Source organism: Mustela erminea, chromosome 10 (assembly GCF_009829155.1).
Source record: "Mustela erminea isolate mMusErm1 chromosome 10, mMusErm1.Pri, whole genome shotgun sequence".
NCBI lineage: Eukaryota > Metazoa > Chordata > Mammalia > Carnivora > Mustelidae > Mustela > Mustela erminea.
The window spans coordinates 19,456,901-19,471,595 of NC_045623.1; the positions used below are offsets into that span (position 1 = coordinate 19,456,901).

Below are 14,695 nucleotides of genomic sequence, written 5' to 3' on the forward strand. Positions count from 1 at the left end.
TGAGAAGGTGCTGATGACTTAATTAAGTGTATTGCATTTCAAATAAAGTTAAAAATCAGCTTGCCTTTAATTCGATTTTAAGTCATTCCTTCATGTTAGATAGTCTTTTTTGGAAAAAAATCATAACCAACAAACTTCCTGCTTTTTCACACCCTTAAATATGTTAAAGTTTTATAATTCCTTCCCTCTTAATCAAATGTTATGCAGTTAGAAGCTTTATTTAGGGAGTTATTCACATACACGGATATAGTTCAGGTGCAAAGTTACCTCATCGATAGAGATTATGAAATACTCATCTTTTGTTTTCGCTAGTGACTGGGTAGCTCTAGGGCAACAAAGGGAGAGTGCTTCACTGCCAGTAAATACAGAATTATCTAGGTGCTCTTCTCATACTGAAGCCTCAGCATCTTAGTAGAAGCAGACACATATTTATGAAAATAGCTACGAGCTCTTTTGCTAGATCCTAAGTGTTTTATGTAAAATAGGTCCTGGGACTCTGCGGACACCGGACGGGCCTTTGAGTCAATGAATAAACGAGAGACAGAGAAAAAAAAAAAAAAAAAAAAAGAAATGCTTTTTCTTTACTTATTTAAAACCCAAACATCGCATAAAAAAAGGCTCAACACAAAGTGTAGACTTCACAAGTATTTTATTGAATAATTGATGAATAATCAAATCCTTGTGGTTCAACCCAAAGAAATGACTTCAGAGGAGAAAACCCGAATTAGCTCCAAAGAGAATATACTTCCATTAGCATGCCTTCAAACTTGAGTCTGCAACATAGTGGCCTGAAATAATTGATTAATTCCCATGATTTGATGATCCTGCTTTTGAGGATGCTGATATATGTCTTTTTAAACAGCAGTAAGCAAATGCATTGTTTAGCATCTATTTTTATATAAATCAGCTTCCCAGGTATCAGGTAATGGCAGAAAATATTCAAGAATTGATTAGTGAAATTTTGAGGTAATTCCCTTGGTGAGATCTTTAAGCAGAGGTGTTCCTAAAATATCTGGGTACCAGATTTCCATCAGGACAATGCAAATATTCTAAATAAGCATTGAAAAGTATACACTTAATCTACTGACTGCTTGTAGAAAAATAAATTGCTACTTGTGTCTCTGTAATAGATACATTTGTGATTGACAATGTAAAATTTTTTAAATTATCTATTTTATTAGTAAGAAATACACACAAATGCAGGCATGTGTGTATTACATAAATGTAAATATATGTACATATACATATATAAATATATATAAAATATACACACAAAACCATGTTATCATTTTGCCAGTCATATAATACATGCTATTATGTGACTTACAACACACTAAAAACAGAACTTTTCAGCCTTGACTTTATGTTGGAATTACCTGGGAAGTTTAAAAAATATTAATGACTAGATCCCAAGTCAAGAAATACTGATATGATTTGTCTAGGATATGGCTGGGACATCTGGATTTTTAAAACCTCCTGATGTTTCTAATACGCAGGCAGGATTACTAACTGTTCCACCAAGACAACACATCTTTAAATTAAGCCCTACATTAACACCAGGAACTACATTGAATAGTTTTAGTGGTAGGACCACATAGAAGGACAATTGGATTCGTAGGAATCCCAAATTAAAAAGACATCTAGTGGGGAGCCTAGGTGGCTCAGTTGGTTAAGCATCTGCCTTTGGCTCAGGTCATGGTTTCAGTGTGCTGGGATCAAGCCCCATGTCAGGCTTCCTGCTCAGCTGGGAGCCTGCTTCTCCTTCTCCCTCTGCTGCTCTCCCTGCTCATTCTCTCTCTTTCTCAAATAAATAAATAAAATATTTTTTTAAAAAAGACATACTGGTACATATTTTATTCCTGGGAAGATTCTAAAAAACAAGGAGAAGTAATTGTAATTGAAATGCCAAACATGAATATTAGTGTCTAAAAAATATGTGAGGTCCCTAATATTCAGAATCAAATAATCCTGTTAGTTTTCCTAATACTGCTGGGTGTTTGTCCAGTGGTTAATAAATAATGAGTGTGTGTTGTGGGTAGTAAGGGCTTACTTGATGGAGACATTTCTCCATAGGCTAGCTTCCCAGAGAAAGTGTTAGCCTCCTCTAGAGTACTGAAATCTACCTCAAGGAAACTAGTTGCATGCTTGAGGCAATGGAGCCAGGATGAATGCTGAGGTGGCAGATGAGAGAGGACTGCTCAGTTCCTAGAGTTGCCAGGGTTCAAGTCTCTGACATAGGTCACAGTTCATAGCAGGAACAGGAATGGTTCATCCCTGGCTGGAATGCTCAGGGGATGGCAGAGGTCTAACAATTATACAAGACTTGACAGCTCCTGATCACGCCCTCAGAGGAATTGACACTTCCCCAAATATGCAGGTGAAAAACCATAGCTCTGAGGGATTGAGGCTCCTCTTTTGGAGTCTAAATTTTAGATAGATTTTGGTGCATGAGCCTATGTTAAGAATACAATCGTAAATTAAGTGCTGTGCTTGCCTACTGTAGCTAATGGTTTAATAGATATGTGTGCGTGTGTGTGTGTGTGTGTGTGTGTGTGTGAACAGAAAGAAAGAAAGAAAGAAAGAAAGAAAGAAAGAAAGAAAGAAAGAAAGAAAAAGAAAGAAAGAAAGAAAAGAAAAGAAAAATCCTCCAACTTAGCCTGGGTTTGGACGTTTATTTTAGGTAGGTAGTATGATGTAAAAGGCATTTGTCTGGGAGTCCAAAAACCCAGGATTAGAATATAAATCTCACAGACCATTCATATAGGTTCTCGGATCCTCAATTTTCTCTTCTACTAATTAAAAGTTAGCAAGATAATGCATAAAGTTTGTCCTTGGGGTTCCTGGGTGGCTCAGTCATTAAGTGTCTGCCTTCTTCTCAGGTCATGATCCCAGGGTCTTGAGATCGAGCCCTGCTTCTCCCTCTCCCACTCCCCCTGCTTGCATTTCTTCTCTTGCTGCCTCTCTCGCTGTCAAATAAATAAAATATTTAAAAAGAAAAAAAAAAAAGTCTGTCGTTACTTTAAGAGTTGGCAATACTACCTGGAGTCTTTCTTGTATGTGATGGCTTTTGCCTGATCTGGGTGGCCCAGAGCTCATTGGGCTGACTGAAATGGTTAGAGGAACAGCTCTTTCTTTGACCACTGTTACCCTGAACCTTCCTTGTGAATCTTGAAGCTCACTGAAGACTCAGGAACAAGAAAGCATGATGGAAATAGAAGAAGTTCAGGTTCTGTCAGTGGCCCTGAGTGCAAGATTCTTCACTCCTTGAAGAAGTGATAGGCCAGGTTCAAAGTGAAGCTCTTACCCGAGGGCCTGCTCCCCACCCCCACCTCCAAGGGACAGGAAATACAGCTAAATGACACCAGCACAAACCAAGCATCTGTGAGAACCCTATCATTTTCTCTTCACCTCTTAGAAATCACAAAATAGACAACTGGGAAACTTTTACTTTATTCCTGAATAACAGCTGGGAGTACTTCATAATCATTACACTCCCTACTCCATAATAATACTATTTATAATTATTATTGCTTTTTTAATTAAGAAGATAACTTTTGCTAAATCTATTATTTTCTTTTGTAGAACAAATTTTGCCTTCTTCCCAGGGTAATGTTCAATGTAAATACTTAAGAATTAAAACTGGAAGATAAGATTTTATTTTCTTTAACATTATGGCCTTTAATAGCAGTGAAACTAGATTTGAACCCTTGGTCCTATATTCATTAGCTGGGACACTTTTAAGCAGATCACTTTATCTCATAAGCTTTCATTTTCTTTCATGAAATCAAAAAATGTTTTCCTTACATATATATTTTGGATATCATATAAGAAATTTCATGTAAAATATTTAGCACAGGGTGATTGTTGAAGTTTAAATTACATAATTTAATATTTCATTAAGTGATATGTATGTATGCCATTGCTCTATATATACTCAGTGGAAGCACAGCATATGTAAATTAGTATCAAAAAATACTTTCCTTCTAAGACAGACTCTTGTATCTCTCTCATTTTTCTACTGATTTGGAGATGCAATCTTGTATGATGGGTGGATCTTATTGGTAGATAAGGTAAAAGTTGGATGGAGCTGAGAGAAGCCTTTGCTGTGTAAGCGTTATCTTTAATCCTTCTGAGGCAGGTATAATGTCATTTGATTGGAACCTACAAACTGGAGACTTGTTTATGAAAGGTAATGTTAATTATGAAATAAAACACAAACCTGGTAAGAAAGATCTCTCATCTGTAGTGGAAGGGTGTGCTATTAATTACTGGATATTTTTCTCTTCATCTAAACCAAAGGCATCTGTGAAAGAGCCAAAAATTTCAAAAAGGAATCTTTCAAGATACAGCAGATTTCAAGAATGCAAATTACAACCTTTTACCCCCTCCTAAAGGAGTGGGAACATCAGCAGAGGAAATGTGTCAGGTCAAACATCAATTGTTCCCAGTTGTGACACATGCTTGGGTGCAGGTCTCAAATGCTAGAGGAAGAGAGGAGCAAGGAGGCCAGACAGGATACTCAGGGGTGGGGAAACTGACCATCTTAATTTCTTCCTACAAGGCTCAGAAAGTCTATGAACGGCTCAGCTCAGGCTTACCCTGAGTTTCTAGGAAGATCCTAAAAGTTGGTCAAATGATAGTGGTGATGTGATTGCAATTGGACAAGATGTCAAAAACGCCACCCACCTTAACTGCCTAGCACACCCTACCCTCCTACTTCTTTCCATCCATGAATTAACAAGCTCTCCAGATACAGGCAGGATTTCATAAGCTCAAACAAAATGTGAGAGGTACAAAAGTTAACTGTCACTAACTTTCACTAAAACACTCTCTATGATGAGTTCTAAAGCAGTAACTGGTAGACCTGAGAGTTGGACCAATATGGCGCATGATGCTAGACACATCAGGTACTACTCTACAAGAGCGTCCATCTCCATCTTAAGAGCTAGAGCTATTAAGAGACACTCTGAGGCCACAAAAGATTGAGGGCTACCTAAAGAATGGAATGGTCTTTTTTCTCACTTGCATGAACTGGAGACTAACTGAAATGAGACTAACTGAAATGAGACCTATCTTATGGATGCTTATGCCTGTGCTTTACTGTTTTATTCCTATTCTTTTTGTCATTTTAATTCTCAAGTTTTGCCCACCAGGTGCTATAGTGTCAATTCAGTAAATATTTATCATGTGTCTATCATGTGCTGACAGAGAAGTTATATTATTTATTTATTTGTTCTTGCTTGTACAATAACATTATATTGCTTTTTAGAGCTGGGAGGGAATTAGAACACAGACTTCCCCTTCTCCCAGAGTGCCTTCACATTGTATTTATGCACTTTTATATAGTAAAAACAGCAAAAATCAAGAAGAAGAATACACTATTTCTTTATTCTATTTATTCCATTATCCCTTCAAAAAAAAAAACTAATACAGACTTAATTGTAACCTAAATACTTAAAATGTACCTTTGTAAGAACACAAAAGTTATGAAAACAGTAACATTAAGCCTTAGTAAAAACCAGGGATTCCTAGCATGAATTTAAGTCTTTAAAAGGCTTGCACAAGGTCTATTGATTACAATTAATTTTCTTTTCATAACTTTTCTGACTAAAGTGGTTTAGTAAATCAATTAAACCCTTGAAGTTCATTTGGCATTTCATTTGGCTCCATTTGGGGAATTCTATTTATTACACAGATTTTTCCTTCTGGACTCCTCCCTGAAACCTTTTCTTGACGGGGAAACATTATTGTTGTTCTGTTGCTTTTCTTTTTCACAAGGAAGCTTAGACTCATCAAAAATGCTTAGTTTCTACCACTGAAATCAAACCTAGTCAGAAAAGATCTAGCAATACCTGCTGGTTACACTGATACAGGACAATTGTAAATTAGTATTTGACTAGGGAATGGTCTATATGTCATAGGGGTATTATTCCTGAGTAATAGAAGTAAATGTACCTTGAAGCTAATTTGAATTCTCCCTCACCCCTGCCATTACTCCAGAGACAATCGGAAATGGCTCTTAGCAAAATAAAACTGCTTTGGAGCCTAAGAATAACTAGAGAACGGAGTGGCTGCTGAAGACTAATGATTTATATACACAGTAAAATTACCTACCTGGAGCTATTAAGATAGAAAAGGAAAATGGAACATGACTGTTATCGTTACTTTATTATTGTACATTTATATTTTTCAACTTGAGCTTAAGAGTGCATAAAACCAAATCAGCTGAACGAAATGCCCACTCTTTCTACCACTAAGGGTGAAAGAAATTAGCTTTTTTTCCCCCCCAGCTAAATACTTACCTATCTCACTGAAGCTCTGAACATGTAACATTTCTATCTCATTCTAACAGGACAGGAGATCTATTGTAAATCATGCCACTGACATTTTCAGTGTCTTCTATACTCTAGCCATTTGACATTGTGTAGACAAATAATATAATTGGTTGTTTGGATTTGCTTAAAATTTTTTAAAAGTTTTTAAAAACCATGTATTTACATGTTATTGAGACTAGGACGTGAATTTGTAGCTGACATTGTAAGTAAGTACCTACGAATCCCATGACTGTAGGGACTGATTAGAAATGCTAGGAATTAAATATTCTGATGTATGTAAGACTGGAATCAAGGCTTCTTGATTGCAGAGCTCCCTTTTGCTAGCAAACAAAGTGAGGGGTACAGCTCTAACCATGTATCTTCAAACACCACAGGAAAGTTACCTAAAGCCATTGAGTTTATCATAAATATCAATTTATTTGATTCTGAAAGACATATGACAACTGCACAGATGGGGAAAAAAAAAAAAAAAAAAGTCGGGACCATGGTTGAGCATAAGTAACAGGAGGTTAGCAAACAGGATACTTGAAAGTCTCGGCTCAGCCCCAGACTTCCTCTGTGACTTAGTGAGTTTGTACCAGAGGTCTTCCGAATGTAACCTAGGAAAGAAGACAAAGAATGCCTTGCCTATAGATTTTATATAATTATGTGGAGGAGGAAAATACTATCTATGGATGAAAAGTCTCCAAATCACTGATACTGATGGACTTTTACCTTTTATTCAACAATCTTACACTTTCATAAGAGCAAAAACTAGTCTATCAAGTTACTGTTTTCAGCTTGGTGTCAGAGGGAAATCCATAAGTAGTGATAGTTAGATAGCAACTTTTATTTTCTCATTTTTTTAAGATTTATTTATTTATTTATTTGACAGACAGAGATCACAAATAGGCAGAGAGGCAGGCAGAGAGAGGGAGGAAGGGAAGCAGGCTCCCTGGTGAGCAGAGAGCCCGATGCGGGGCTCGATCCCAGGACACTGAGATCATGACCTGAGCTGAAGGCAGTGGCTTAGCCCACTGAGCCACCCAGGTGCCCCTATTTTCTCATTTTTGAAGTTAATTTCAGCTACTGTAGAGTTTGAAGGAAAATTGCTTTAGATCCTTTAAGAAGTTAATATCATGTCATAAGGATAAACATTTTGTTTCCTTTTTTTTTTCTTTTTTTATTTTTCTGCTTGGATAAATGGAATAGACTCTTTATTCCAAAAACAAAATATATTTCTTTAGACTTAGAGCTTAAATTTGCCAGACAAACCCCCAATTTAATCAAAGAATCACTAGGGGATGTTAAAATAACGGAGCATTTCTAAATTCAGATGACTTCTACAAGACAATATAGGCTTTGAAACTTATCTTTAAGAATCTTTTAGAGATACAAATATTAAGCTTTTACATGCTCCTATAGTAAAGACATACATGTAAATACATACACATAAATACACACGTGTACTTTAAAAAAAAACCTTGAAATTGGTTATAATTTACACTTTGTTTATCTGCTATGTAACTTTACTTCATTAGGGTACCATTTTAACATTTACAATATGCAAAATACCTATAGGCAGACAAAACTATTTTCTAACAAAATAGATTTTCAAGTCAATTTTCATATGGCTACTGAGCTGACCTCAAACAATAGGATTTCTGGAATCAGACTCCACATTCTATTCTCTGGGCTAGAATAGGGCTGCCACTCAGCCATTCTTTCTGTTCTGTAGGCATTTGCACTAATTTTTTCTCTCTCCGGAGACCCTGTCTCCCCCAGACTTTCACACAGTCTGTCCTTTCTCATTCCTCACACAAATGTTTTCATCTCAGATTGCCCTTCCCTGACTACATCCAACATTGTCCCACTTCTCTCCACTCACTCTGTCACATGATCCTCTTTTGTTTTGTTCATAAATTATTATGAGTATCTGAAAAAATAGCTTAGTTATTTGGTACCAACAAACGTTTGCTGAATAGATGATTGCTGACTAGTCTGTGGATTTTGGGGTCACTTTAGAGGTAAGAATAGTGACTAAAACAGGATGTTCTATCCATCTACCCATCCATCTTTTCCCTGTTTTGTCTGTCTCCTTCAGTGGATTTAAATTTTTGTGATAATAACACAAAATTTGGTTTTGGTTTGTTTTATTCATATAAGTCATGTATCCTCAGAAGTCATTCAGTTTAAAAAAATGAACAAATGAATGAAACTCCATCCAGATTAATGTTCCAAATATTGATTCATTCATTTGTGAAATTGCAATAGCAGCAAAGTTGCAATGAAACATCTTTTAGTTAATAAGTGAATTTTGTTGTATACCTTTTATATCATAAAAAATCGTGCTGGGGCTTTAGAATGGAACAGGGCAACATCCCTGCCTTCAAAAACTATGTAGTGCAGTGAGATAATAATCCATGTGAAGTATTTAGGGTCATCTGGCATTGAGTGGATGCCAATACATGCTAGTTTCCTATTCCCTATTTCTTTCAATGTGATTCCACTGACCTGCGCAGTTCATGGGGCTATAAACAAGAATTTAAAAATTGGTGGTTATTACTTATTTATTTATATTCACTCAGGTTTGATACTCAGTCTAGGCATAAGCAGTTTGCCTCCATGACACATGCTTGTATATATAACCCAGGAAGAAATGTGAGAGGTCTCATTGTATCCAGCATTAGGAAGAACGCCAGTCAGTTTTCATGAGTGATCACACTCCTGAGGATGTTTGATTCTTTTCGCTCATAAATCGCTTGATAAAATATAAATACCTGGGTAAGAAATAATGCAAACTGGGAGCAGCCTGAGGATGAAGGCAAAGGAAAGGATTGCTTCGAGATATATTTAGAGGTAGGAGAAGGGGGGGGGTAGTCTGTGACAGTTGGAATATGATGAGATAAAGGAGAGGGAAGAATCAAGAGTAAAGTTTCTATTTCTGATTTAGGCACAAAAGTGGTTAGTAATACCATTTACTGTGAGGAAGAAATAAAGACAAATAAAAAAATTAAAGACAAACAAAGACAAATGTGTGGGAGAAATGATGAGCTGACTCAGAAGATTCTATGTACAGTAAGAAGAAAGGGAGCAAAAATAATATCTTGATTTACACCAGCAGTTAAGGAATGTCTAGAATAAGAGTAGCCACGGGGCTAAAAAGCAAATAGTTGTGGAGTATTGAGAGGGTTGGAAGGCAAATCAAGAAAAAGTGGTATCTCGAGAGTCAAGGAAGAAGAAAATTTTAAGACAAATTGTGTGTCCCAGTCTAACATAGCACGAATAGGTCATAAAAAGCAGGATAGCCAGTGAAACTGCTTATTCTAAGGTCACCAATAATTTAAGAAATACTCAATCCAATATAGCCACCTGTTACGGAATTATTCAATTTGCATCCTGTTGTCACTAAGATTTTTAAAGAGGGTCAAGAAAAGAAGTTCAAGTCTTTTGGACAAAACCAAATGACCAGTTGCATCATCTTTCCACACGTCTCAAACAACATAAGTATTTTGTAAATGTGGGATGGGGGGAGAGTCAGATTACAGGAAAGTGAGGAACAATCAGAAAGGGAGATCAGAGAATACAGAGAGATAGGGAAAGCCCTTCAGAAAATTTAACTAGCAAAGGAGGTCAGTCATAATGGAATCAAAGGGATAGGGACATGCTTATTTTGTTTTTGTTGTTTTTCACACTTTTATTTATTTATTTTTTTTCTTTGCAACTTTTTTTTTTTTAATTTTTTCACACTTTTAAACAGAACTTGCAGAGACTTGAGATAAGGACTTCCCCACAGTTTTTATTTTTATTTATTTATTTATTTATTTATTTGAGAGAGAGACAGAGAGAGAGCAAATACAAGTAGGGGGAGTGGGAGAGAATGAAGCAGGCTTCCAACTGAGCAGGGAGCCCGATGCAGGGCTTGATCCCAGGGTTCTGGACGGGATCATGACCAGAACCCAAGGCAGACGCTTAATGACTGAGTCATCCAGGAGCCCCTGTGCATAGTTTTTAATGGAGACTTTAGGAGGGAAGGTATCATCTCCTGTTGAAAATAAACATTTAAAGTTGAGGACTGGTCAGGCTTTCTCAGGTTCATGGGCTGTTTACAGACACACTGCTGACCATAAGTTCTTGATTATTATCTCTGTGGGTATATATGTATTACTAAGGGATGGGTACTGTGCAGGCGTCTTCTATATTAAAAACATTTCTAGGTTCATAGTAGAAATGCCAAGCAAGTTTATTATTTCGGAAGGTTGATTTCTGCTTAGGAAAATCCCCTTGGGTGCATTCATAAACACCACATCAAAATAAATACTTCCAGAACCTTAATTTCTTTTTTTTTTAAATTTTTTAATTTATTTTCAGCGTAACAGTATTCATTGTTTTTGCACCACACCCAGTGCTCCATGCAATCCGTGCCCTCTCCAATACCCACCACCTGGTTCCCCCAACCTCCCACCCCCCGCCCCTTCAAAACCCTCAGATTGTTTTTCAGAGTCCATAGTCTCTCATGGTTCACCTCCCCTTCCAATTTCCCCCAACTCCTTTCTCCTCTCCATCTCCCCTTGTCCTCCATGCTATTTGTTATGCTCCACAAATAAGTGAAACCATATGATAATTGACTCTCTCTGCTTGACTTATTTCACTCAGCATAATCTCTTAATTTAATCTCTTAATTTAAAGAGCTTGCTTAATCTCTTAATTTTAATGATAAAATTACATGCCTCTCTTCTATTAGTGTGTAAAAGAGGTGAGTGGCTGAAGACGAGAATTCAGAGCCAGGTCTTTTCAGCTTTTTCAGTATATAGCTACTATCCTCGAAATAATTTTTGGGGGGGCTTAGATGTTAATTTCGGGTACCGATCTAGGTTGATTATTCTATCACCCAGTTTATAACATGTAAGATTTGACTCTTTCTCAATGCAAAGCTTTTGGAGCTTCTGGATCTTTTTTTATCCTCTCCTAGGCTAGGTTAAGACTTAACCTGATTAATACTCCATTCAAGCCAAAGCCTAAAGAGCCAACAGGTGTACGTTTTATCTTTTTTTTTTTTTTTTCCTTTCTTCTACAAAAGAAAACATGTCAGACAGAAGACAGAGCTTGCTTTGATGGTTTGGGTCCCAAAGACATGATGATGTTGGACTGAAGCACAGCCTACCAACGAAAGACATGCAGAACATGTGAGCAACAAATCTTCTCTTTCTCCCCTTCCTTCTCTCTCTCTCTCCCCATCTTCCTGCCTCTCCTTCTGTGTCTCCTGCTTCTGCTTTTCCTTTTCCTTCTTCTCCTGCTCTTCTTTTGTTATTGTTGGATTATTACTGAGCCAATGAGCTTAGGATCATAATGGTCTAATATTTCTATGGTTTCTTATTTAATACCTCAGTTTTGGTCAATGATGCTAATTATTAACAATGACAAAGTCTTTTTCTCCGGACACTTCTCTGTCCAATTTTTTTGTATGTTTTTTCTTATGCAGTCATATCAATAACCCAATGAGAGAGCAACCATCATTAAACTCATTTTATAAGTAAATAAACCGAGGCTTACAAACTGTTGGCCGGGTGCATATAGTTAATACAAAAGAGATAAGAGTCAAATCCATATATACATGCATAACAAGGGCCTTGTTTTTTAACCACTGCCCTATATGTAATTCCTCAGTGAAGTATTTATCATCTTTGACATAAAAAAGTTTAACTGTTATTTTTCTTTCCCCATATTTGATGAGATTTTATGAGATTAAAAAATTTCTTAGAGTTTAGCAATTTAAAAACTTGAACATTGGGTAAAATCAACTACTTTCTTAGAACATGTGTAATCCATACACTGGGATTTGTGTTATCTCCTCTATCCTTTAAAAGTTATGATTTCTAAATGAAGTTTTCATTTTAATGTTTCTCATTATTTGTATTTTTGACTTTGTAGAACTTTAGAAGAAAACAAACCGGCAAAACTAATGAATAATTAATAAGAAAACAGCACCATATTTTGGCAGAACAAAAAAAGAAGGAAGGAAAGAAAGGTACCTAGACAAAGAACTAAATTGAAAAGAATATTTAGTATGTATGCAACCAAATGACGTTGTAAAGAGCCAGTGACTGACATTGCTTCATGGTATGTAAATGTAAGAAAGGGAACAGTCCACATAATGGTAATAGAGCATCTAACAAAATGGAAAAGAAAGTCTTGATAAAGAGCCAATGATTAAGTTGTGAAAAAATTACTCCAGGAAGGAAAAGAAGAAAGAAATTTCTTTAATCTTATTGGTATGCGGGGTCTTTGGGAATGAAGGAAGCTGCAAGATTAGAATGAGAGCAGGGTGATGGGCAGGCACTAGGCACCTTCTCCTGACTTTGAGGTTCATCCCTGAGCCCCTTTGCAGACTGTGGTGGCAGGTGCACACCAGAGCTGCTGGAAAGTTATCTATCACCACTGAACTAAAATGTCCTACATGATGGTGGCCCAGGGATCATAGAGCCTGAGAATTTTATTACATTGTCCATTTGTTTTGTCATTAGAGAGAAAAAAAAATCTTATAGATAGATACACTCCGGTAACGTCTCAAATATGCTCTTTTACAAAAGGCCATAGCAGTCTTTTCCCTTAGAATGAGATTCTGTGATGATCCTTCGGGATGAGTTGTTAGAAGCCTCTCTCTCTTGTGTGGAAATATAAATAGGTGTAATTGTTTGCCTTCTTATTATTAAGAGATATTCTTTATTTTATAGTTTAATTTTTCTTTCTTTTCTTTTATTATATACTAGAAGCCTAAAAAGAATAATTCTGCAGTGAGTTTTTAAAAATTTCCCTTAGAAAAATCTTTCTTTCATGTCTTGTATCATAATACATTTGACATAAAGAAAGCCAGCAGGGACTTTTTTTTTCCCTTCAGAAAATGTTCCTTTTAAGAAAACCTCAAATTGGCATAAATTTTCTGCTTTCTTCTTTGCAATTAGTGTTAGTGCAGGTGTAAAAAACAAGCATGTATTTATTTTCTAACCCATTTTGTTTCCAGTGCACTTCAGTACTTCCAATCTAACAACAAATATAGTACTTCTTTAAAAAATGACTTCTGAGATTTCTTATCTTGGTTTTTAAAAAAAAAAATAGAAACCATAGCTATGCAGATCAAAAGATGCATTTTACTTCCTGGTTTGAACTTCATCCCTCTCCTCTATAGAATGGCAAGAACATCATCTACTATGTAAGATCGTTATAAACCTTATTATGATCATCTGTAGAAAGTACAGAGTACCTGGCACATTCTGATCTCAAATGCATGTTAGCTATTATACTATTATTATTATTATTATTATTTCTCTAAATGATGTGCAATCCACTTTCCCTCTCTCCGATCCCTTTCAAGCACGTTATACTAATGTGGCCTTTACTATATCGCAAGCTGTATCTACTGATCTTTCAGACAGTAGAGTGAATCCACACAACCCTGAGATTTCCCTTAGTGGAATCCACAAACATAGCTCAAATCATTACTTTCCTGCTCTTCTGTTTCCAAATTGTTGTTCTGTAAATTTCAATGGGATCAGAGTGGAGAGTTTTTGTTTCATGAAGTCAGAACAAAAAGACTTCCCTTAGGAAGTAACTTTTAGGATTGAATTACTTAAATAGTTAAATTACATTAGTAATTACTTAGATATATTACAAGTGAAAGATGCCAAAAAGAAAAGAGTGTTTGACAAAATCATTTGAATAATTTTGATAGTTGTCATCTATTGATCAAATATGACATATAATAGAGGTAAAAAATTCTGCAACAACTTTATAAAGTCACTCATTTGGATACCTGAATGGCCTGAAGGAGTTAATGTTATTTTCAAAGTGCTAAAGGTCCCTGGTTGTCATCATTTATTCAATGGGAACAGAAGTAAAAAGAAAAAAAGCCAATGGTACTATTGGTAAACAAGAACTCTCTTTCTCTCCAAAGATAGTCTTTAGGAGATTTTTAAAATGAGCTCCACTGTATTTACTCTTATAAGCTAGAGTAGAAGGATATTGTGATGAAATACAGCCCCTCAATAAAACTACGCCCCAAGCACTTTTGCTTGCAAGCAAATGTCCACAGCTATAGCCCTAAAGTATCAGGCTTATCTATTACTTGACTACATATTTACAACATATTACCCTCCTAAAACTCAAGGAAATAAAATGCATCTCAGCTTTCTACTGGGGAAACCTCAGCGGTGGCATTAAGACCTCAAGTTTGTATTTAATGTCTCTTCTGGATGTCTGATTGGGCGGGCCAGGGGGTGTCTTTATGTGATCAAATCAGAATGTTCCCTTTCTCAGGGGGAATTCAGGATACAAGTCTCACTTCTTATGATGCTCGTGTACATATGTATGTATACGTATGTATC

The 14,695-nt window shown here is 36.2% G+C and overlaps 1 long non-coding RNA gene across 2 annotated transcripts; it reads right to left on the reverse strand.

Moving 5' to 3' along the window:
• Window positions 1-670: 670 nt before the first annotated feature.
• LOC116566978 lies at window positions 671-4,768 on the reverse strand. 2 transcript variants are annotated; one of them, XR_004276067.1, is made up of 4 exons: window positions 4,687-4,768; window positions 4,383-4,481; window positions 3,040-3,263; window positions 671-788 (listed from the first exon to the last, which is right to left on the reverse strand). It is a non-coding gene; the product is annotated as an uncharacterized LOC116566978 (long non-coding RNA). The 2 variants fall into 2 exon arrangements; XR_004276068.1 differs by lacking the exon at window positions 3,040-3,263.
• Between the last annotated feature and the right edge of the window lie 9,927 nt (window positions 4,769-14,695).